This window comes from Symphalangus syndactylus, chromosome 4, assembly GCF_028878055.3.
Source record: "Symphalangus syndactylus isolate Jambi chromosome 4, NHGRI_mSymSyn1-v2.1_pri, whole genome shotgun sequence".
Lineage (NCBI taxonomy): Eukaryota > Metazoa > Chordata > Mammalia > Primates > Hylobatidae > Symphalangus > Symphalangus syndactylus.
In genome coordinates, this window is record NC_072426.2 from 111859444 (window position 1) to 111884020 (window position 24577).

The following is a 24577-nucleotide window of genomic DNA, read 5'->3' on the forward strand; positions in this document are numbered from 1 at the left end:
TTCCCTTTCAGAATTAGTTGGGTTTTTTTAAGCTTTCACCATTCACAATTTGCCGCCAAAATGTTAACCATAATATAATACCACAGATGCAAAACATTCAGGGGGTCTTCGTGCACACTTTCAGCCTTCTACAAACACACTCTGCCCTCAGGAATCAGTGAATCTTTGAGACAAGCTCTCCCCTATACCACTGTCCACCTGCACCCCAGGCCACAAACAAAATGGAAGATACAAAACGATGTGACGCAGGATGGTAAGAAAGAGAGCTTTGGGTAGTGACCAAAGAGAAAGTAGATCTGAGAGACCGCAGGTGATGAAAGAATTAAAAATCCGAGACAAAGAAAGAGCTAGGAGGGTCAAAATTTCAGGAGCCCTGCTTTCCTGTCTCCAGTCCTTGATCTGGCTGAAACTGTGCAGAAGTGAAAGCGAGGGCCTGTGACAGGTGACTCTCTCACAGTACTTTCTGCAAGAGACCATCTGACTCCTGCCACCAGTGTGACAAAGACCACATGGAGGTCTGGGCTGAAAATCAGATCACCAGCCTCTAGCAGGTAAGACTGCTACTATTAGATTTGCCCTAAGACTGCTGGATATTTTTTATGACAGGTACCATTGGGTAACTCATTGGTTAGGAATGTGGGTTCTGGAATCAGACTGCCTGAGTTCAAGCTTCAACCCACTTCCTGGCTGTGTGACCCTAAGTAAGTTAATTACACTGCCCAGGACTCAGTTCCCCTAACTATGAATAGGACACAGTGACACTGACCTTGTGAGTACTAAAGGAAACTGTGCTCAGGAAAATGTTAGAGTAGTGGCTAGTTTGCTATAAACACCCAACAAATATTATATTACTCATTGTTATTTATATATATATAATATACATATAAATATATATAGCTTTCTGACTCTCTTGGAATAGTTTAACTGTATTTTCCATAACAAACAAAATTACTGATATTTAATGGCTGCTGAATTGATAGACATGATGGTTTTAGTGGTTGGTAAATCTCATTCAACAGGTTTCTAATAGCCAACTGGTATTTAATGAGCATATTAATGGTCTTACTGTCTTTAAATTAAACCCTATTTCAACCATTTAATTTCTGTTTATAACATACTTCCATCCTTTTAAAAGAAGCATATAAAGCTTCTCTTGAAAAGAATAATGTCCATTGACTTTTTTCTTCCCTGTTTTATTGACTGCCTAAATTCTTAGTAGCATTTGGGCAGACACTTCATGCTGTTCAAGTCTATTGAGTCATATGTTGTTGTGAAATTATTTTCTACCTAACCACAAATGTAATATGCTGGTATAACTTCCTCTTTTACATTTTAACAGTTTTTGATTGGCAGACAATCCTCAACATATTCTTTTTTCACTTGACAATGCAATTCTATCTATATGCCCTTCTTTCTTATTTTCCTTTTGGTCTTTGCCCCTTGTAGATGACTTCAATTCCATCATTACTATTCCTGTCTACTTGAAATATCAATATTATTTATCATTGTGTTGATCTGTGCCTTCTTCTATCTCATACATACTATCAGTATAAACTCTTTCATTATATTGATTAACCAACTCAGTTTATGGCACTGTTTCTTTATCTGTCATCAACTGATTATCACACATTCATCAGGCACTGGATAGAATTCACAGGATGTGCCACAAAGTGAGAAGGGGGATCATTTGCTTCTAGATGAAGACACATTTACTCATCATACTGCAAAGAGCAAGCTGACCCCTGCTTGAGATCTTACAGAGAATTACAGAAAATTCACAAAAGCCCCCACAAGAGAGACTGCTGTGACCACCTGTCAAGTTGTCAGCTGTAAACACCTGCCAAAATGCTAGATCACCTCACAAGGAGCTGTGAAGTAACAACTTTGCTGCCTTTCTTACTTCTTCTTCCTTCCTGGCGCCAATCCTTGAAGAGCCAGAAAACTCTGCCGGTGAATTGGAGAAGGAGTAGAAGGAGTATTAGATTAGGTAATAAATCTCTTCCACCCCTACTTCAACTTCTGGCTTCCCACTCACAGCAGACTCAAGCTGCCAGAAAGGAAAAAAACTTCAACTTTAACACAAGATCAAAGTTTTTACAAACACATGCTCTGACAGTTACTAAACTGGGGCAGTTTTCTGTGACCTGAAGTAACAAGAAAACTGTATTATTCAACAGTGACCAGAAGTATCATGGAGTCTGCCTAACTTTTCACAAAGAAATGAAAAGGCTAAACTCACAAACTACATTTAAAAGGATAGAGGGAGAGAACATTTAAGCTACTTCTTGACTATATTCCACAAGTCATCTCTGTTCAATGTATCAGCTGTTTCTTGGAAGAGAAAATGGTGATATCAGGGTACAGGATGGCTTCCTCAAGAATGAAGTTGTCATGCCCAGGCCAAACTCAATGACAGCCCTTGAATTCATGGAAATTATCCCAGGCAGAACACACATCCTTGTCATCATTGTCAAGGATTACTGATTACACCATTGTGTTTCATCTGCACCTACAGACATAGGAAGACACCAAACTACATGTCTCTTCGTGTCCCCAAGCTGCTAAAAAGGAATCATCTAAAATGCCTCTTCCTGGCCTCCCAGGAAGGTGTTGTAGAGATTCTCATGAAGTTATTATCTCTTTTAAATAATAGCTTGGCATTAACAGAAAATTTTCTCTGTATTATTGCCATCACTTAAAGACAGAACTTATGACATCACAAATGACCCAGAGAAAAGGTAGTTCTAAATCAATGCAAAATAACAAAAGGATAAAAAGCATATCCCCAGAGACACACCAGGAGATGCACACTGTGTAGCATTTATTAAAATGCAGGTATAAGCATAAGGCATAAAATGACAATATTAAACCAAGAGTTTAAATTATGTAGAATATTTTATAAGATTACAACTTTAATTTCCTTTGGGAAAACTAAGGCGGAAAATTGTAGTTTTGTGAGACTGTTCACTGTTGATTTGAAAGCCATCTGGCTAATCCTTAGCATTTATTTTTTAATGAATAAATGAAAATCAAAAGAAGGATGCAATATTATTCAAGAAAAATATTTATGCTCTGAAATTTTTAAAATAATATTGCAACTCCAAAATTACATGTAAATCCCTCAAAATAGACCAAGTAGGCATGTTCTCCCAATCTAATGTCTGTTTAACTCCATTGAAACAGGTGATCTATTTTTTAATATTGCCTATGTATGGGCAAGAAATGTGGGTATTTGCTCTGTTTTGTTTTAAATAGAAACTTCTAATTGCATTTTCTTTCTCTGGGAATCACACCTCCAAAGTGGTACACTGTAGGAAATAGAACAATCCTAGGGGCCATGGGCCTTCGTGAGAGGTATAAGTCTTGCTCCATCCCATTTCAGATGTGCAAGATGTTTACTCTGACACAGCCTATGTATCTTTAAGAAGCTCAAATAATACTAATTCAATGCCATTCCTAAGTTATCAAGAGGATCCAACAAGACAGTGAGCATAAAATTGTAAAGACAAAGTAATCTAAAATGGTGATTATTTTATTCTTTTTGTTATAGTGTTTCAATGAGGAATTATATTTCAGTAAAGAACAAGGAAAGTAATAGAAAAAAGAAGTATAATGCTATAAATAAGGAGCACATATTTCTCCATGCCCTGTTTACCCTAATATGTAAATACAGAGGGCTACAAAGAACAAATAACAGTTCAGAGAAATAAAGGGGCCATTTAATATTGAATCACAAAGGCCTCTGACAAACCCCAAATCCACCCTCCTTAAGCAAATCACCACTTTCCAAGCCATGGGATAATCTACTGAGTTTCTCTAGCTCTTCAAAGTTCTTTCTTCTTTTGACTTGTTGTGACCACTTCTCCAAAAGAGAGACTGAAAGCTTACTATCAAGTAACTTTGAATGTCCACATTTTATTCTCCCTCTTCCTTGTGACTTGCTCCACTAAAGGGAGATTTTGTTTCCTCCATTCCAATTCTACATCAAAATAAAACTACTGTGTTTCGCCACATCCATGTTTGAAGCATTTGCCTTGATCATTTGGGTAAGCGTAAATTTTTCACCTGCAATTTGATCATTCTTATTTCCTTAGCAGTAATTTACACTTTTGGAAGTCCTATCAGAAAACCAAAATTGTTCTGAGAAAAATTGTCTTAACTTTATCTTCCAAATTTTAAAAACAATAGGGGCACATCATGGAATATGTTAAAAAGTGTAATTTTTAAAAAGCAGAAAAATAATTTTGGGTTTTTTTGTCGCTGGTTTATTCTTGATCTTTAATATAGTCAAATTCATATTGCATATACATTTGTATCCTACTTTTTACTTACTATCATATCATTCACACTTTTCATGTCAAAAATTATTTGTAACAAAGTTTAATGCTAGTTATAATTGATTATTCGAATATAATGCCTAATTTTACAATAGTGAAATCTCAATTGCTTTGTATTGGTTTATAATAAATGCTAGCTAGTTTGCTATGGAAGCTTGGATCTGCTCATAATTTGTTTTTTTAAACATCAGAAATAGTTTTGAATTCAAGCAAATGTCTTTGTAGCACTAATTGAGATATTCAACAATTTTTCTCTGTTACCTGTTAAAACATGAGTTGTTACCTTCATTTTCTTCCTTTTTTATTTTAAAGTGCTGCAGTTGGGAAATGTGGTCAGAAACATGTCTTACTTTTTAGAATGATCTGAGATTGTCTTTGGGAGTATCTTGTTTATAAATTTGCACGTTCAGTGGTATTTTGAGCTTTGACAATGGAGAAAGAAGGTTAAGGTTATTTTTCTTAAACTTATAAGGTCACTTGCAAGTCTCTCTGTTTTCACTTTCACTGTTTATCTAGAATCTCTTAGAACCGATTCAAGAAGTGAATCGGTTCAATGTGGAAAGCCAGATGGCATGTCACTGTGTTCTCCCTCATTTCCTAAGGAACACTTTTAAGAAACTGTGGACAGTGACCAACCATCCCAATTTGTTCCAGACTGAAGAGTTCCCTAGGATATAGGACTTTAGGTGCTAACACTAGGACAGTTCCTGGCAAACTAGGATGTTTGGTTGCCCCTGAACAATTTTCCAGAGGGAAGTTTATTCAACATCAAACTCTCAGAAATTAAATCCAACTAAGTGAACCAGTTCCTGCCGAAGAGATTCACATTTACAATCCCCTTTCTGTGACAGTGAGTCTTCACAACTGAATCAACTGAATAATCAGAATCTTGAATGATGGACATTGGGCTTACTCATCTTAGTGATGATATCTAAAAACATTTGTGAAGGGTGCATGTACCAATTATAATATGCCATAACCAGGTGACCTGGCCACCAGGCCTTCTCATTCTCTGTCCCCTCCACTGCCCCTGGCTTCTTGCCCACTCTGCTCCAGTCACTCTGGCTTCCTGCAGCTCAAGTGTTTCTGCTTGCAGTTCCCCCCGCCTCTGTCCTTACTCTTCTGCCAAATATCACGTAGTTTGCTCCCTCATTCAACTCTTGGCACAAATCTCACCTTATCAGGGAGGACCTCCCTGACAACCCATTATAAAATAACTCCTTTACTTTCTATCCCTTTACCTTTTATTTTATTTATTTACTTATTTTTGAGATGGAATATTGCTGTGTCGCCCAGGCTGGAGTGCAGTGGTGTGATCTTGGCTCACTGCAACCTCCGCCTCCTGGGTTCAAGCGATTCTCCTGCCTCAGCCTCTCGAGTAGCTGGGATTACAGGCGCCCGCCACCACACCCAGCTAATTTTTTGTATTTTAGTAGAGACGGGGTTTCACTGTGTTACCCAGGCTGGTCTCGAACTCCTGAGCTCAGGCAATCCACCCGCTTTGGCTTCCCAAAGTGCTGAGATTACAGGCGTGAGCCACCACACCCGGCCCTACCATTTTATTTTTTTTTATCACAGTTACAAACCCCTGACATGTATTTATGTATTTGTTTAGTGTTTGTTTCCACTCCACTAGACTGTGAGCTCAGAGGATAAGGTAGGCACTTAACGAATGAAGGGATATGGTAAACACCACTGACGCTGGAGTCAGAATGGCTAGATTGAGAACTCAGCTCTGCCTCAAATAATTATGTGACCCTTAGCAGGTTACCTCACTGAAATTTCTAGGCCCCAGGTTCCACATAGATAAAATGAGAGTAACAAGAGCCCCTACCTCTAAAGGTTGTTTTGAAGAGGAAACAAAGTAATACACAGGAACCATTTAGGGCCCTGTCAGGTGTGTGGTAAGTGCTCAGTAGATGTTGTCCTGTATTGCCACTATTTCCCTCATTAATGAATATGTTTCCAAATATTGAATTAAACAGAAGCATCAAGCCTGGGGTTATCTGAATATGAATATGTAAACTATCAAGATCACAAAATGGCAGATGTTGTATATTGCTATTTAATATCTGCTATTTTATATATATATGTATATATACACACACACATACACACACACACACACACACATATATATATATATATATATTTTTTGTAGATGGAGTCTTGCTTTGTCATCCAGGCTGAAGCTCAGTGGCACCATCTTGGCTCACTGCAACCTCCACCTCCTGGGTTCAAGCAATTCTCCTGCCTCAGCCTTCCGAGTTGAGAATTGTTCCTTTAATTTCTAAGGCATTACACAACCAGTTTCCCTCACCAGGATCATTTTCTGGGCCATAAAACACACTAAATTTGGTTTAGTAGGAGGCCTCAGTGGAAGCCTTTGTCATGAACTCCACCAGCAGGGTATTCCTACAACATGTCACCTAAATGTTTCTGAAATTTTAGAGAGTTGAGCAGATGGTTGAGCTCTCTGATATTGTCTATAATGGCCCCACAAAGCTTTGATTTCATTTGTAAAATTTTAATCTTCAAACAATAAATCATGGACAGGGGGATTAAGAAGTACATTTTAAAGTTATTCAAGGATATCATCCTATGTGCCTATAAGGAGTTAGATACAGGTTCCTATTTACAATCTTAAAATCCATTGGCTTGAAGATGTTTGGGAAGAAAGAAGGGAAGCATGCAAATTTGTAATTTTGGAATTTTGAGTTTTGTCACTGTATTAGTTCATTCTTGAATTGCTATAAAGAAATACCTGAGACTGGGTAATTTATAAAGAAAAGAGGTTTAACTGGCTCATAGTCCTGCAGGCTTTACAGGAAGGAGGGCAACCGCATCTGCCTGGCTTCTGGTAAAACCTCAGGGAGTGTTTAGTCATGGCAGAAAGTGAAGGGGGAGCAGGCACATCACATGTTGAAAACAGGAGCAAGCTAGAGAGAGTGGTGGCGAGGTGTTTTGCCACATACTTTCAAACAAACAGATCTCATGTGAACTCAGAGCAAGAGCTGGCTTGTCACCAAGGGGATAGCCCAGGCCATTCATGAGGAATTCACCCCCATGATCCAAACACCTCCCACCAGGCCCCACCTCCAACATTGGAGATTACAATTTAACATGAGATTTGATGGGGACATGTATTCAAACTGTATCAGTTACTCACTGAAGGAAGAAATAATAAGAATGAGCCCACCAACCAAAAGCTAGGCAACTACCATACCTCAGTGCTCCCACATCAATTGCATGGCTCGCTTTGATATGAGGGCAAATCATAACTGCTCCCTCTCTAAGAGCTACTTTGTGGTCCACAGGAGAGGAACGGCCTCGTGACACTCAAATGGCCCTGGTACTCACAAGTTAACAAACTTCAAAATGCCATTTGAAAGGGAAACTAATAACATTAAAAAGAGGTCACAGTACTGTTTGAAAATCTACAAAGGAGTCATGATCTTTGTTCAAGGAAGTAAAATATTAAGGAAATTTGTGTTAGTTGAGTTCTTGACTGAACATGTGCTGTGAATTTCTGATTGTGGAAGCTGCTTCCTATTCGAAAATAAAATAAAACTCTCTTGCTATGCAAATGATAAGAATATGTTTTGGTATCAGACAATATCTAAAAGCAAACTCTCTGCAAAGTATCCCAGAATGGTTTACTTAAGAATATCCTGGCTGAACTTCAAAGTAGAGCCTACTGGAAAATATTTACCCAGACTATTTGAAAAGAGATTTGAAAAGAGAGTTTCATTGATTTCCATTGTCCAGCTTTATTTCATGGATTTCTATCATTCGACTGTATTTTTTATTACCAGTATCATTACCACAAGAAAGTATTACAGTCAAGAGATGACAAATAATAATGATGATAGTAACTGTAAATCCAAAAACTTTTACCTGTTAATAACTCTGTAACTAACTACAATAAACTACCTTTAGTATACAGATAGGTCTGGTGCAGTGGATCATGCCTGTAATCCCAGCACTTTGGGAGGCTGAGGCAGGTGGATCACTTGAGGCCAGGAGTTTGAGACCAGCCTGACCAACATGGCAAAACCCCATGTCTACTACAAACACAAACATTAGTCAGGTGTGGTGGTGCATGCCTGTAATCCCAGCTACTCGGGAGGCTGAAGCACGAGAATCATTTGAACCTAGGAGACAGAGGTTGCAGTGAGCCGAGATCATGCCACTGCACTCCAGCCTGGATGACAGGGTGAGACTCTGTCTCAAAAAAATAAAAAATAAAAACAAATAAACCTGTAACTTGTATTTACCAATGCCACATCAAGCAGGACAGCATAACTGACCCAGTAAAAATTACTCCCTGGCTCAGCACAGAGAGTGAAAGTAGCTGGAAATTCATAATACAACCTTCTGCAACTAGATCAAGAGGCTTCCCAGGTTCTTTTGCTTGATTTTACCACATGATTGTGGCCACCATCTTCCCTGATTTGTATCCTCGATTTCCTCTGTTGTTCCCTCAAGTAGCTCTCTGCACATATGATTGTATTCCCATGACAACTGTTGCTTCTCTTGGTGGGCCTGTTAGTCCAACTGAAACCAGGAACTCTGGCCTGCAGAGATACATTCTGTGCTGAGGACATAGAGGTTCTGTAATTCATCTGAGTTCCCGTGATTGAGCTCAGTTACTAGGCAACACCACCATGAGACCACGGATCCTGGTTGCACATGTACATGACTTCTCTGGCTCACCTTCTCCTTACCCTCCTTTCCCTGAGATTCAGAGAAAAGTCTTTGGAGACTGGGCCAGAAGACAAATAGAGTGATTAACAAAGCTTATCTAAAATTACTAATGATCCTTCATAGCCATGCTGCCATCCCACATCCCAATCTCTGTCAGAGGAAAACCCTAATTCCAAATAATTTATTTAAAATTGGCACAGTTCTGTCATGGCAAAGAAATACACAGGAGATGGCAACCTTAAAGCCTGGTGTACCTAGCTCTTTTGTCAAGATGCAAGCCTGAGGCCGAGCCTGAAAGTCCACTGTCAACTCTCCTCTACCTGAGGCTCTGAGAGAAGTAGGAAACTCATTCTACTGAAGCCTGCAGTGCTTATGGTGCCAATCTCTGAAAATAAAAGAATCGGAACCATGCTAGAAAATAAAAATGGATAACCTCTGAAGGCTCACATGATAAAAGTAATTTGGAATAAACTTTGTGTTTCCCTTAGCCTCTCCTTTTACCCATTGCATTAATTTTCCTTACATATCTGTGAATCAAGGCACTACAAATTCATTACTTACTGATGTGTCCAATTTCTTAAAGAATAACAATGTATCTTCAAATACTCAGATTTAAAATACTGTAGTCCTAGTTTTTTCATACGTTTTGCATTTCTCTTGCCACATTTTGGGTGACATAAAATGTCCCATGTAGCCACAAGTAATTATAAAACAGGTACACACAGAATTGGAAAGCACATATTTCATGCTTGATTATTATTTTTCTATCTTTGTCCACCAGTGTAATCTATTCTCTCAATTTAGTAAATTGGGTGTCATAATAGCTATGGCAGGGCTAGTGCCATGCAGCCTCCTTTGGGAGTAGGGAGTTTGGGAAGACAAATAGAAGTGAAATATGAACCACCAGGGTAATACATCTGAAAGTATGAAGATAGTGACATAACTTTTATTCTGGTTGACGTGGGTATTACAATTATCAGATCATCAGTGATATCAAATGTGCAGTGAGTCAAATTTGAGATGAATAAACTTTCTAACGATATGATGTTTCAAACTTTCATTTGCACTGTAGTTCACCATAACCTTTACTGGCTTCAGGTTGATTAGGTTATTGATAGCTAAAGTCATTTCTTCAGAGAATGCTGCTGGAATCTTAAACACACCCCAATATTTAAATTATAAATTGTATAGATACTCTAAGACTACTCAAAAGACCCCAAATAACAGCCAGGTAAATTTCAACTTATCAGCTGCCACAAGTATAGACACATCAGTGAGGGGATTCTCCTACTATTCTGGTACATTTATGAGATTAAAACCAGCCATACATTGCCAAGTGCAATGTCCGTCCCAGATGATAGCCAATCAATATTTATCAAGCTTCTCTAGAATGAGACACAGAAGGCTGAGAGCTAAGAGATCTGTCCAACTTCTGCCACTATCAGCTATGTGGTTTTGGGAATGTCACTTAATGTCTCCTGGTCTCGGTTTCTTCTGCTGCAAACTGGGCAAGATAATCTGTGGTCTCATCCAAAGAATTTCCCTGCTCAGTTAACAAGGTCACGGTCATTTACAGAGAAGTTTCATTTTGGAGTCCATGGGAGGCCATAACATAAAATTTCATAATTTCAAGCACTTTTCTATTTTAAGCATCATTATGTTTGAGGGAAAATAGTCCCAAATGTGTTAAACTAATTCTTCTTAGCAACTTTCTAACAGTCCTCGAATTTATTCAAATTAAGTAGCAAATTGAGACATCCTAGAGCAGATATACATTTAGTTTTAAATTGCTGCCTTTATATTTTACATATCATTGAATTTTCAAATAATACAATTAGCAAAAGTGCAAAAATATAAGTGAATTGAATTTAAACTGTGAAGCTAGAGGGATAGAAGTTTTTAATCACTAGATGTTCCATAGCATAACTGAATCAAGTTGTTTATGATAATTTTATTACCTCAAACCTCTTTTTTATAGAGTTGTTACATTTTCTCATGATGTATGATATCACACTTTCAAAGCCCTTTCAGTAATTGGAGCTCCATGAAACTGGCTTCTAAGGCTCATTAATGTGAAAAATTATCTTAAAAGTTAGGTAAAAGTAGTTTCACTTTGTTTTAGAACTACCAACTATGAAAGATATTTTCTATATCTTTGACAGTATTTCTGATTAAAGGTCACTCTTTTTTGTCAACATTGTATCTTCATGAAGTTCATTTACATTAAACCTATTTGTAACAGGATAGATTTAATTTTTCAAACTAAAAATGTGAAAGTGTTCATTTTATCCAAATTGTAAAATTTGTTTCAGAAACCTGACAGCAGGGATATTATCCTTGACTGCTGTTTAGAATCACCTAGGGAATTTGGAGAGAAAATAATTTACATATGGCTGGGCCTACCCCAGAATATTTAAATCAGAAACCCTAGACGTGGGAGTAGGTATTCGTATATTTTAAATGCTCCCCCAGGGATGTGCAGTCAGGACTAAACTGCTGGCCTAGAGTAACTTCTTATCTCATTGGTGCAACAGTCTCTGTTGCATTTTACCATTGGCATTCCCATCCCGATGCCTGCTCCACCACAATGCCCTCTACTTCTGTTTCTAACAGTTTTTCAAAATGCTTCTGAAATAGCTAGCTTTATTTTCTCTTCCTTTATAACAGTTCTGTAGAGTTGGCAGCACATGTATTATCCCATTTGAAAGCCTTGATTTGCCCAAGGGAGCACAAATAATAAGTGATAGGGCAAGAATAAGGATTTAGGCATTCTTATATCAAGTCTAGTGCACTTCCTGCTGTATCACACTGCCTTCCATGCTTGGAACCCAATGTTTGACTTTAATCACTCCTTGTCTGCACACAAAACTATAGTTTGATATTATCCAAAGAAAATGCAAAGAGGGGCAGGGTGCAGTGGCTCATGCCTGTAATCCCAGCACTTTGGGAGGCCGAGGTGGGCACATCACCTGAGGTCGGGAGTTTGAGACCAGCCTGACCAACATGGTGAAACCCCATCTCTACTAAAAATACAAAATTAGCCAGGCGTGGAGGCGCATGTCTGTAATCCCAGGTACTCGGGGGGCTGAAACAGGAGAATTGCTTGAACCCAGGAGGCGGAAGCTGTGGTAAGCTGAGATGGCCCCACTGCACTCCAGCCTGGGCAACAAGAGCAAAACTCTGTCTCAAAAAAAAAGAAAAAACAACAACAACAACAAAAAAAAAACCACACAAAGAGGAAAGAAAGGCGACTCATGTTGTGTGTAGTTGAGGCCCACTGACTACCTGTATTCAGCCCATGATAATTCCTTCAAGGGCTTTGGCAAGACCTTCAATGTTTAATTATAGACATTTTATCTTACTAATGATGAGTCATTTTAATAAACAATCAATTCACTAGCTTTTAGCCAATTATCATTTAGTTGAAGAATAGCAGCTAAAATTATGCTCTAGTCTGTTTTTCTCTTTTACTTTGCCCCCTTGTTTCCAAACTCCTCTTCCCTAATTAAAACAATTCCCAACTCTGACAGCTCTGGCCCCCACATCTAGAAAGAAAAACAAGAACCTTTACATTCCTGGCAACATATTTTAAATGTATATAATTAAAGCAGTAAAATTAAAGAAAAAAACATATAAGAAATGTTTTCACAGCAAAGTACCTTGACTTCAAGATCTGCTAACATAGAATTACATTAATTGTTCAGTGATTTTGATTTTCATAAGTCAATCCAAAATATCAACATGTTTTCCTCAACAACAGGTTTATATTATTTTGCTTGAATAATCCAAATAATTGTTTAAACTGCCTATTTCTCTTTATTTCTGTATAAAAGTCATCCATAACAATATCTCAATAGTGTAACTAACTCAAGAGATTTCTAGGGATTAAAAAACAAATCATATTTTAATTTGAAAAAATTATATGTGATAAAGAAGCCTTACAGATTCTCATTTATTGGATAGTGGTAAGCTAAAAAATGAACATCTCTGGCCAGCCAAACATAGCAGAAAGGGGGCGAAAAATTTCCTACAAGCACTACATAAATTAGCGTGGAGTATCAATGAAGAGTAGAAATCATGTGCCTAGTTCCAATGCTTCTCTATGTTGCCTTAGTTTCTTCATCATCTATGATACAGGGATAATAAAAGTTTTTGTCACACAGAGTTGTTGTGAAGATTAAATGAAGTCATGTGTATAAAAGCCTTGTAACTGCCTGGCACACTGAACAAGGGCTACCTACCTAAGTGTAGGTAGGACTCGTATTATCAGATTGTCGGCATTTGGCATTTTTAATTCTTCTTTCCTAATTCTTGCTCTCTCCAAGGTTGCTTCACAGCCAGAACTTTTGTTTTCAAACTCTGAATTCATTATAGGTACATAAACTTACATTGAAGAGTGACTATACTGGTTCATAAAGCCAATATGTAAGAGTCCTAAAAGTGGACGATGATTTAAATGAAAGAAACCTCATTTATCGGAATGACTGGATTCGTCGGACAGATGTGCAGAGCATTGCTCCACTGAAGATAAGGTGATTCTTAAGATGTCCCCAATGATTTCAGAACTCCTTACCCTAAGCACACAGACATACACTCATACTCTATCCCATACCACACAACACACACCAGAAAACACACATGCACACATACATACACACCTCATACACCAGGCAACACGCACACACATACACACACCACCACTACCATATACACACACTGCCAAAAACTTTTGTAGCAATAAGAAGGGAAAAGGCTGAAACTGGAACACATAGGCTTGCGGCAAAATTTTAACAACATCTCTACTAATTTAGATTTATATTTCTTCAGCCAATATTAAACACTCTTCAAGACACATTCTTTCATTTGATACTGACTTCAATCTGTGTCTTCCCTCTTCAGAATTCCAGAACTCTTTGACCCTATAATAAGGCCTTCTGACCTCCAGCCTCCTGGACAGAGACTTTTGACCATCCATAAAAAAACTTGTGAATGACTTGAAGGTTATGAATGCTATCTTAAATGCTTTACAAACATTATTGAATTTAATCTTCACAATTAACCTTTTGAGGACTATTTAGTGAATGAAGTGAGTTTTGAACTCAGGCTGACTTAGATTGTACAAGCCCACATTTCTACTCCTGCCTCAGCCTCCCAAGTAGCTTTGACTACAGGCATGCGTATCACCATGGCCCAGCTAATTTTCGTATTTTTGCAGAGATGAGGTTTCGACATGTTGCCCGGGATGGTCTTGAACTCCTGGGCTCAAGCATCCTCCCGCCTCAGCGTCCCAAAGTGCTGGGGTTATGGGCATGAACCACCATGCCTGGCTTAAAACAACAGTTCTCTTAAACATGACTTGAGTTATTCCAAATTAACCCACTAAACAGTGGGAATAGAATTTCCTGCTTTGGGACAGAAAACAACTTGATACTTCGTACCCAAACACACAACTCATTCAAATCCTATAATATCCGTTTCTTCCAAGCAGAATGAAATCCTATCAGTTGTAGCTCATATCTTCTTTTATTACATGAGATGAATAAAATAGATTTGTACATTTTTAGGGATTTAAAGTCTAGCAATAGAATTATAGTCTTTATACCTTTTGACAATGACCCTGATACTGCATAAATGTCACCAGTGAATGAAAACTAATTACAGTTCTTCCAGGCTAAAAAGCAGCAGCTGAATACCACTAATTATGCAATGAAGCTAACAATACAACTAAAAACACTGGCAATAAATGTATTCACAGGGAAGACAAATAAAGAATAAATGCAGCAAATCAACCATTGTAGAAAAAAATGGCAATTGCTGAAATCTTTCCACATTACACAAAAATTTTAAATAATCATTTAAAGTATTCATTTTGTTATTATACAATGATTACTTCTATCTCAGCACAAAAGTAATTTTCATAGCTGACACATACCCCCAAATGCCCAAATGCCTCTTTAACACACATTGATAACTGTGAGTTTAGAATTAATGGAGATATGCCTTGGCTCAGATGGCAAACAGCTAGAGTTGACATTCAGTTATGCCAATAATCACAGACCAGTTTCTAAGATCACAGTTATCCAAATGATTGAGAAGGAAAAAAAATTAGATTTTGTTTGGATTTGGGAGAAATAATTGCAATTCAACTTTGTTAACCTGGCCAAGTTATTCTTCCACACAGACTTCTATTCTAGTCAAATTAGATGCTACATAAAATCCTAAGTATTCAATTGGGACCGTATGCCAATTTTATCTTTAATATGGTCTGATTCAGGAGAGACTAAGTGGAGAGAAAGAAATATTGTTAATTTGAATATAAACCTATCATAGCTGGGTATCTATTTGAAGAGTGCCATAGGCATCACTGCCGTTGTCTGGGAGCATTTGCCCCAGAGTGAGTGTGGGATGAGAAGTGTGAATCCGCTCTTACCCCCACCTGGGCTCAGTTTTCCTGTGTCTCTTGAGCATCTCACTTGTTATGGACTATTTAAGGGACTTTCAAGGGTTATTTGGTAAATTTAACTTCGTGTGATTTTTGCCTTGCATGCCCTTTTAGAATCTAATTGTAAGGAGATTATTAAAACCGAAGGTGAGTTTCTCTATAATAATGTATATTTTATGTAAAGAGGCTGAGGATTTTGATATCGTCTTAATAGTTTGAGCTTGGGGTAAGTACTAAGCTCTATAGAAAGAAATTTGCATATGTTTGTAATATTTTAGTGGAAGAATAGATAGAAATGATGAAACTAATATTAGCATAAGAGACAGCAAACTAAGTGTTAGGCCTAACTCTGAAATTAATTATATGTGACCCTGAAAAGTCACCTATAGTTTATTCACCTTACAAAATAAGGAAGTGGGAAAGAAAGAAACAAAAGAAAAAGTGAGGTTGGAAGAACCCAACACCTTTTTTATGTCACTAGGAGTATACAGTTTCTTGTTATTCCAAAACCTGAATAATAAAGAGCTACCTCCAAACACAGTGAGGGGTCATGGCAGACCCTTAATGGACTAGCATAAAACAGTCATGACTCCATAGACTGGGAAGATCAAAATCTCTTGGACTTTATGCAGAGGGAAGTGGGGCTTAGAAAGAGCATAAAATTATGAAAACAATTAGCTACAAAAATGAGTATGTGTTTTGAATAAGTAAAGCCATTAAAATAAGTTACAAATTTTAAAAGTTCTTGAAGGACAAACTAAAGATCAACTTTGAAAATAAAATAAGACCGTTATTTTGCTTGCAAGACAAAGAAGAGCCTAATAAATCAAGAAACAAATGTCGAGGGACTCTCAGAGCTGAACAGCAAAAGAAATATCTTCTATATTGGGGGGAATTCCTAGACAACAAGTTCTGATCGGTTAAGGACAGCATGGCAAAGTCCTTAGAACTGTTCATTGTACCCTCCATTGCAAGAGACCCAGTACAGTTTCAAAGAGGCCAGGCATCTGTGTTAGGCACAGGGTCACATGGGAGGAACTTCCACATACTTACACTTAGGAGTTGGTAAAACTTTCCTATAACAATACAAATAGCCTTGGTTGTCTTTCATATGACGATTATTCTGTAACATAAATTCTAAAATCAATATTTTCTCAATTTTATTTTATAATTAAAATCAATGATATGGATCAGTTGCACAATAATATGAATAGACTTAACACTACTGGACTGTACACTTAAAAATAGTTAAGATCATCAATTTTATGTTATGTATTTTTAGCACAATTAAATTTCAAAAAAATTTTAATAAGCAACAATAATTTAGAAAAGTTTCTTTCAGCTTCACTATTCATTATTGGTAATGTACCTTTTTAGGATTGTTGTGAAATCGGGCCAAACTGCTATATAAGTGAAGCTCTTTTGAGTTTGGCTGTGCAATAAAACACATAATAATAATAATAATAATCATCTTAAATACTCCAGATTGTTGACTCTTTTTAACTAGTTTGAAGTTGATGGTCTCACTGTAGCTGTGCATAAGTTTGATTTTATTTCCATCTGTGTCAATATTTATGTCAAAATGCCAAGAAATCTAAATCTTTTTCCAGTGTTTTCATATGCTTCATTCCTCTTCATTAATTGGATTATCAAAAATCTAAAACCCCATTTATTATCTCTACCCAAAATGTGTCTCTTCCCATAAATCAATTACTGCTTTGGATGTGGTTATTTAAATAGCATACTTTATTATTTTTTGTTGTGGTTGAGATAGAGTCTCACTCTGTAGCCCAGGCTGGAATGCAGTGGCGTGATCTTGGCTCACTGCAACCTCCGCCTCCCAGGCTCACAGGCTCAAGAGATTCTCATGCCTCAGCCTCCCGGGCATGCACCACCATGCCTGGCTAATTTTTTTTTTTTTTTTTTTGGATTTTAGTAGAGACAGGGTTTTACCATGTTGCCCAGGGTGGTCTCGAACTGCTGAGCTCAGGCAATCTGCCCACCTTGGCCTCCCAAAGTGCTGGGATTACAGACATGAGCCACAGCACCCATCCAATTTTTTTAATATTCCATCTTTTGCTGAATATCCTCTTAGCTCCCTAAAATTTAAATCTAAATATGATGAAAGAAGAGTTTATTGAATCATTACAAAACATTCTTCCAAAATGCATTTCAAATGGAGTATTTGATCTTTATAAATTATTTTGAACAAAGTTTTTCTTTTTTTAATCTACGTAGTGTTTTAGTTTCTCTTTCAAGTGTCCTTATGTCATTAAAAACAAGTTGCAAGGCACGAACCACTTTAAAGTTCAAATCATCCCATTACCCACGGCCTCCAAAGACAATCTAAGTTTTCCCTATCCAAGCAAAGAATGAGAAATGGAAAAAAGGACAAAACTGTCCACTGAAGTAGTCCACAGCCTCTAAAACTGTGGAGGTGTCAGTGCAGGGGGAAGTGAGGGAAACCGCCAGATGATGGGGAGTGAGTGGCTCTGGCCTCAGATGCCAGCACCTCCCGCTGAGCAGAGTTAGCACCAATATTTGGGAGACAGGAACAGGGTCTTTCTCCCTGATCTTTGCTGCATATAGCACCCTGGGAAAATGACTTTCAGGCAGCTATGGCCTTTCAAAGGGAGGTTCCTGAGAAAGGAAGAGACAATTAGCTATAGTTTTTTAGTAATAAAAGAATTCACCTTAAAAGCTCCCAGTTTCCTGTCTTTGGAGGGTAAGAGTCATCCTGGGATCAGAGCAGTCTCCAAGGCCTCACCGGACCCTTCTCAGCAGATTTCCTTGCTCCTATAATTGAACAATTTATGGAAGTATCTACAAACCAAGTAACTATATCCTGCTAAACCCATATAAATTGTATCCCAACTCAACTCCCCCTTAGCTGAATGCAAAAATGCCCGTAGCCATTTAAATACCACCCAAGAGGAAGAGAATTTTCAGAGGAGTCAGAATGAGATGTCAAAAGTTCTTAATCAAATGCAGGCTAATTGGCTTACTTTTGCAAAATAGTTTTAAATGTATGACCATATGAACCCATTCCTAGGGCCCTTCTGGAGCCCTGAATGGGACCAAGACAAGTGAGTGACCCTGAAACTCAACCTTTGTATTCACAGTAGGACCTCCTGCTTCAGACTCTAAGCTTCTGGAGATCAGGAATTGCATCTTTTCTATTTCACATACCCAACTCCTCACACAATGCATGATGCAAGTGGGAATCTACATAAAATATCTGATGGATAAATGGAGTAGCATTGATGCATATGAGACCCAGTGTTAACCAAAGGAGGCAATCAACTCCAAGATCAACTGCCAAGATGAAAACCAGGACCAAGGAAAGCTTCTGAGATAAAATGATTTTTAAGATTAATGTAGTGGATATTTCCAGTTGTTTTTTATACCCTTCATCTGACTTCTCCTTCCTAAATTTGAGAGTTAGCCATCAGTTGAGTATTGTGAGAGGTTGTACCCTGCCACTAATTACAGAAACAAAAAAGGCCAGCTACCTGCTTTCCCGGACTCTAGGAGGTGAAGTTAAAAGAACATGAACTAACCTCTGTCAATAAGATACAACTACCAGGGAATTGCACCTGGAGTTAATGATTGAATCCATTCTAGGAATGCCAAGAGCATCTAGCGTCCAATGGCAGAGGGCCAGCCATGGTGGGCTGTCTCGGAGGCATGACGTGGTGGTGGTACCAGGGCCAGAATTTATTCTCTAGAAGCATCTCTCAAGATGAATGGCTGTACAGAAACATATTTAACCTCTCTTCATTTGTCTGCATGACAACATACTCGACTGTTTCTTCCTTGTCTCCTCTGAGGGCATACCAGCGTGTTGTCCTCCTGTCTCTCTGACCATTTATCTGTCACTCCTGAAGGCTCTTTCTGATCTCCCCGGCCTTTAAGTGTTAGAATTTCAAGGTTCATCATTAGGCTCTCTTCTTTCCTCATTCTGTAATCATCCACTGTCAATCTCTTCCACCCCTCTCTGCTTTAGTTCCAGCCATCATCATCTCTAGGCAAGACTATCCCAGGAATATCCTTCCTGTCACCCCACATTACCAACTTCCACCCAACCTCTAAAATCCAGTAGCTACACTGAAACCAGAATAATCTTGCCTAATGGCAATCAGATCACCCTCTGTGTAAACCCCTCATTGGATTCCCAGTACCTTGGGATAAATACCAAAATTCTTACCACTTGTGATGGTTAATATTGAGTGTCAAGTTGATTGGATTGAAGGATGCAAAGTATTGTGTCTGTGAGGATGTTACCAAAGGAGATTAACATTTGAGTCAGTGGAAGACAAAGAGGTAGACCCACCCTCAATCTGGGTGGGCACCATCTAATCAGCTGCCAGCGCAGCTAGGATAAAAGCAGGCAGATGAACGTGGAAGGACCATGACTGGCTGAGTCTTCCAGCCTTTATCTTTCTCTCATGCTGGATGCTTCCTGCCCTTGAACATCAGACTCCAAATTCTTCAGCTTTTGGACTCTTGGACTTAGAACAGTAGTTTGCCAAGGGCTCTTGGGCCTTCAGCCATAGACTGAAGACTGCACTGTTGACTTCCCTACTTTTGAGATTTTGGGACTTGGACTGGCTTTCTTGCTTCTCAGCTTGCAGATGACCTATTGTGGGACTTCACCTTGTGATTGTGTGAGTCAATAATAACTCCTTAATAAACTCCCTTTCATACATACATCTATTCTATTACTCTGTACCTCTAGAAAACCCTGACTAATAGACCATGGTGTATAAAATTCTACATAGTCTTGCTTCTGCCTAATTCTCCAAACTCATAATATGATGTTTGTATTTAATGAACCAACCCAGCTCCTCTACCCTGACCCTCCTTTCATCCAACTATATCTTTTCATAATTCAAATCTCAGTTCAAGTATAACATCCTTCAGGAATTGAATATTTTCCAACTGTCCCACTCTCCCCATGCTCAAAACCTGGAAGCTGTCATTGACTCTTCATTTCCTCAATTCTTTATTTTATCATCTGGTGTCATCATTCTTCCTTGATAATTTTCACCTGCATCTTCACTTTATATTCATACTGTCAACGTGCTAGTGCAAACATCATGCTTTCAGAAATAAATTTTTATAATTGCTTTCTGCATGCTTGAGGCTCTCCATCTCACTGTGCATCCCACATACTCCTGCAAAATTTAGAATAGATCCAAAAAATAAAGTAAAACATTCATAATATTATAAGTTATAGTGATAAGTATAAGGGAACTTATCAGAGTTCTTTAGTATATTAAAAGTCAGCTTCTCAACCTAATCATCTTAGTTCATCAGTCTGCAATCAATGTACCTAAATAACTTCATTGCCCAAATGTTTCCGATATAAATTACAACTTTTTCTAGAAAAGTGTGATTATTTTCTAATTAGCATAACCTGTGACTCTCATCTCTTCTCCTTTTTTCAAATTGGTCTCACATTTTAGAATGTTGTCATCTTCTTTTGACTGTAAAAATGCAATCCATCTACATGTGGAGCCTCACTCAGCCCAATTTGCTCATAACTTTCAAATGAGAGAAAAATTGTAAATGAAAGTGACGCCATTTCTTACTATCTACCACCAAGGGGCAGGATGGCAGAGGTAAGATCAAGAAATATTCAATGCATTGGAAAACATTATAAAATCTGCTCTATTTCTACTACTTTTCATAATACTCTCTCCTTTACTCCTAATTTTTAACACAAAACATTTTCTAAATGCAGCCCATAACTCTCAACTAATCCCCCCATCCTCTCTATTTAAAATATGTCTGCCTTTCCCCTGATAGAGATATGTAATAGGTCATTCTTTTTATTTTATGATTCTGCTTAACTGGATCAATATGCTCTTTGTCTACACCTCCAACACACAAGCCATAAATAAATGCACAGCAAAGTCATCCTTAGGAACAAAGACTTCAGTAACATCACAAGTTTCAGAGTTTTATCCTCAGCATCTCTGTCCTATTTAAATAATCTTGTATTTCCACAGTTATCACTCTCTGGTTTAATTGATGCATCCATGAAACTTACTGAGATAGAATAAGATTTCTTCCGTAGCTCGAATGGGATGAAAACAAATGCCTATTCTCATGCTATCTACAAGCAAATATTCTAGCTTTTAAGCAAGTACTCATGAGACCAGGGTGTGATACAGAAAAGCATTTAATTTGCTGAGGGAATGAGGAGATGAACAATATAGTAGTTATACCACTTACATAGTCTTTTTTCCCTCCAGCATTTCATTATTAAATTTTCAAACCTACAGAGAAGTTGAAAGAATTGTATAGTATTCACCTACATACTTACTACCTAGAATGTATTTTGGTTTCGTATTTTTAGAATTGTTTTTATCATTTTCTATCCATTAATCTGGCTTAATTGGGGACGCATCTAAAAGTAGGTTGTATTAGAGATACCAATGCCCATCACCCTAAAACCCTTCAATACAACTTTTATTTTGGTTTTTGTGACATTAACAATTTATTATCTGTGAAATACACAAATCAGAAGTGTACCACTTGAGAAGTTGTGAGAATGCATGCAACCCAGCAACTAAACCACTGTCCATCACCCCAGCAAACTTCCTCTTGCTGCTTCTCAATTTCTACTCTCCATATACAGGGACAACTGCTGTTTTGACTGCCTCACATTGGCTGTGACTAACATAGAACTTCATATAAATGGAATTACACAGTATTCATTTTTGCATAAGGCTTCTTTCACTCAGCATAATGTTGCTTTATGCATCACAAGAGCATTCAGTAGTATTCCACCGTATCATTTGTATAACACTTTTGTTTTTCCAGTCTCCTTTCCATGGCTAGTTTAGGGCTATTAGGGATAGCCCAAAACTATTCTTTTCACACTCTAATATAAGTCTTTTTGTGGATATTTGCTTTGGTTTTTTTCTGGGTAAATTTCCAGGAATAAAATTGCTGGGTCATAAGTAAATATAAGTTTAATTTAAAAAAACAAAAAGTTGCCAGAAATTTTTCCAAAGTGATAGTAACATTTTACACTGGCACCAACAATATATGAGTAGATCCAAATCCTTAGTAACATGGTATTGTCACAGTCTTTTAAGATTTTAACTAAATCAAAAATAGCTTCCTTTAAATATGGCAAATCATACCACATTTTCCTAGATATCTTCGTGAGCTAAATAACTAGGTTGAAGTGGTCTGGTATTAAAGATAAAACTGCAGTAACTACATGCAGTAATTTTATGATGTATCAAAATGATTGTTACTAGTTCATTTAAGCATGGACTGCTAAAATTTTCTGAGAGTTTAATTGCTGTTCCTCTCTCAACTGCAGCTCTTGAAAGACTGGTATTTTATTCTTTCTTATATCTCTACTATGTTTTTTGAGTTGATTTCAGCAGTTACCTAAAAATTATATTCAGATTAATTATAGATGCAAAGTTCCAAGACAGCAAAAACCATGCCTGTTTATCCACCATTGTATTCCCAGTGTCTAGCACAGTGTCAGGTTTAGTGGTGAGGACTCCAGCTGTGAGAGTCCAGGAAGCACTCAATATGTATTTTTTATGAATAAATGATTTATTTGGCAGATAATCTAACATTTTTCCTCTAGTTCCTTATCTAGAATAATAGTGACTGTTTCTCAGGGTTCCTTTGAAGTTTGAGATAATATATGTAAAAGTATCTCACACAATATGAGATACATAGTACACACTCACCAAGTATCTTTTTTAACTACTACTTTTTATAACTGTAAGTATTATTATGAAATGTAGCTTGCTTTTCCCTTTTCTCTTCTGTAATTTATGAAATATCCAGTCTCACAGCTGGTGTCCTCACCACTAAACCTGATGTCTCGCATAAGTTCTGGTTCTATAGTCCCAAAGGACTGCTGCACATCTATATCTACATAAAACTCCCCATGTTTCCAAATTCGACATGTCTAAAACCAAATGTTCCCACTCCATTCCTAACGGAACCTATAATGGAACCACCGCTTACCCAAGCAGTTACCAAACTTTTCCGACTTCTTTTTCTTCCTATAGAACTTTATAAAATTCAGTGAACTCTCCCTACATGACACATTTATATTTTACTTCCCATTCCTCCTTTATTTTCAATGCCAGTACCCTAATCCAGGTCACTACTTACCTATGAATTGTACTTCTTGAAATGGCATCCCAACAAAGTTCCTTGTCTGCAGTCTCTCCCTGCTTTTAATCCATACACTTTGCCATGGTTAATCTCCCTAAAGTACTGCTATACTCATTTTACTCAGCCCTTTTGAGGAAGCTGAGGATCAGCCGTATATGTGGTAAGTAAGAGAGACTATCATTCATGTTTGTTTCTCATGGTACCATGCCATGTATATAATAGGTTTCTAGTTAACAAAAGATAGTCAGTGAATGATTCAAACTGTTCAGAAGAAAAAAAAAAAAACCAACCAACCAAACAAAAAAAAAACAGAAAGAAAATAATGAATTCTGACTGAAACCAAATTAAGTAGCTATCCCAATAAGTCACTTATAGTTAATGTTTTAAGTTACATTTCTTTATGATGTGGAAAAAGAAGGCAATTACAACATATACTTAAAAGTAATTATAAATTTGGGAGTGGTCATGAGAAATGAGGAAGGAAATAAGAAAATAATGTTCTGCTTCAGACAAAGCAAACAATATGTCTTAGGTAAAATAATCCAAAACACCTAGAAGGCAGTAATGACAAAAAAGACCTGGAGAAAAGAAAGGATAACAGATGATATATGGGCTTGCACTACAATACAGAAACAGAAGGATGAAAGAAGAAAAAAACTAATGTAATTTTGCTGTAAGCTCAGAGGATTCCTGAGACTGAGTAGAATTTCACCTATAAAGCTCTGGTCAGTGCTGGATATCATGGTATGTAATAATTGGAAAACACTGGAGGCATTTCCAAGGAAAGCAATAAAAGTAAGCCCAAGAATAGTTGGATATGGGCTGAATCTACACATTGCTTCTGTGCGCAAGTGGACTGTAAAATTCAGTCCCAACCATTTATTTCCATTAACACAGCAGCAAAGAACAGATCAACTTGAAGAATCAG

At 37.5% G+C, this 24577-nt stretch overlaps 1 long non-coding RNA gene across 1 annotated transcript in view; it reads left to right on the forward strand.

The window, feature by feature from the left end:
- The window catches only part of LOC129481062 (uncharacterized), a 122929-nt gene that overhangs the window by 91535 nt on the left and 6817 nt on the right, over positions 1–24577 (forward strand). Inside the window, exon 5 of the long non-coding RNA XR_008657247.2 lies at positions 20955–21110. This is a non-coding gene — a long non-coding RNA (uncharacterized lncRNA). The remainder of the gene's footprint in view (positions 1–20954; positions 21111–24577) is intronic.